We start from the raw sequence: 2,226 nt of genomic DNA on the forward strand, positions 1-2,226 counted from the left end.
ATGCAAGTACAACAGATACAAGTTTTTATATATTTTTTAAAAATAAAGTTTTTTACAAATAAATTGTCAAATACTACACTCTAAAAAAATGCTGGGTTGTTTTAACCCAAATTTGGGTCAAATATGGATAAACCCAATTGTTAGGTTAAAGATTTAATTAAAAAAAAATAACCCAACGGTCCATATTTGACCCAAATTTGAGTTAAAACAACCCAGTATTTTTTAGAGTGTAGTATTTGACAATTTATTTGTAAAACACTTTATTTTTTAAAATGCATTGTATGCATTTAATTTACAACCCAGCATTTTTAAAAGTTTTTACACAGTTTTGATGATTTACACATTTCAATTCCATCAAATTGAATAATCTGTACATATTCATTTTGGGAATTAAGAATTTTAAATGAGTAAAAAAACGTAATAAAACATTTACACTCCTTGTAAATCTTACACTCTAAAAAATGCTGGGTTAAAAACAACCCAAGTTGGGTTGAAAATGAACAAACTCAGCAATTGGGTTGTTTTAAACCAGCGGTTGGGTTACATTTTTGCTTAAAACAACCCAATTGCTGGGTTAGTCCATTTTCAACCCAACTTGGGTTGTTTTTAACCCAGCATTTTTTTAGAGTGTAATGGAACAAGGGAGTGGACAATCTAGTTTGTGTGATTTTTAGTTTTTTATTAAACTCATAATTCATAATATGTAAGGATTATTCAATTTGACAGAATTTTTACTATTAATTGAAATGCATAATTCTTTTAGAGCAAGGTGTACTCTTGCAAGCAATTATACTTCATTAAAAAAATATGATTTGACCAAGTTCACAACCGAGTTATTCACTGAGATTTGAGGATAGAATTAAAGTGCTGACACACTTTTCTCACCGCATACACTGAAGGTGAGACGCATTTTATTAGACCTCAGGATGGCCGTGTGCCTCTGTTGAATTTACAGCAGCGGGAAGCCTTTGGTTTCTGAAGGTGTCAGGCAGTGTAATCAGGAGACGGCACACCTCTAGTGAACACACACACACACACACAGACAGATCCCCTTTCAGGATCGCCCTCCTCCTCCTCCTCCTCTTGTCCTCTTCAGGTCCAAGCTGCTGATGTTATCAAGTGTTACAGACAGCCCTGTGATTGGCCCGTGAGTGTGGGAAAGCATCAGACGCTTCAGACCCAGGCACACAAAGGCTTGTAATTGGAACATGCCTGTGTGTCATCAGTCCCAACTCCAGGTGATACAATCATTTTGGGAGAAAAGCCACCCTAGAGTGTTTGAATGACACAAAAATGTTACATTAAAACCAAATTTTGAATTAAATCATTAAAAAGGTTTCAAAAGGTTTCTTGGAGGTCAGCAACTTAAAATATTGTTATCAAATATGTAAATATATTCAATCTTCCCATACCTCAATTCAACACAATGTTATTTTATTATCATTTGAACTGCATTTTTAAAAAATATTTTGTATTTTTCGCCTGTAAAGTCATTTTTATGTTTTAAAACATTTTTATTCATAGTTTTTATTCATTTTTATTTCTGTTGTAGTTTTATTTTAGTACATCAAGTTTATATTTTAATTTAGTTAACAGTATTCCTTATTTCAAGTAACAAATATGTTTTTATGGTTTTAGTTAACTATAATAACCCTTAATAATGAAATGCATTGATTTGCATATTAAATATTTTTGCTTCTACACTGTAAAAAAAATATTTAAAAAGTAAGTTACCTGGTTGCCTTAAAATTGAGTTTGTTGAAATAAAAGTGAACTTTATCACTCTTTATTCAAATATTAGTAAAAGATTTTGTAAGCATGTTGCGTAATTGTGTTTTATTTGTAATAATGCCGTGAAACGTGCCAAATTGTGCTATTTTCATGATTTGTCGCAAAATTTTTATTTATGTGGTTCAGATACAATAATATTTTGAGTTTATATTAATAAACCAATTTCCTTTATTGTATTGACTCAAATTTTAAATTTCAATGAACTCAACATTTGAAGGCAACCAGGTTACTTACTTTAAAAAAAAAATTTGACAGTGTATATCTTAAACGTGTATTTGCAAACTTACCTGAACATATTGACGTGATGAATCATTAATTCTACATGATTATTTAGCTGTGCAATACTAAATATATATGGAAGCATATGGGTAGCAATATTCCATTTGCAATGCAATATGTAAAATGGCAATGCAGTTCAGTATTTTCATTTTCATT

Source organism: Gobio gobio, assembly GCF_949357685.1.
Source record: "Gobio gobio genome assembly, chromosome: 19".
Lineage (NCBI taxonomy): Eukaryota > Metazoa > Chordata > Actinopteri > Cypriniformes > Gobionidae > Gobio > Gobio gobio.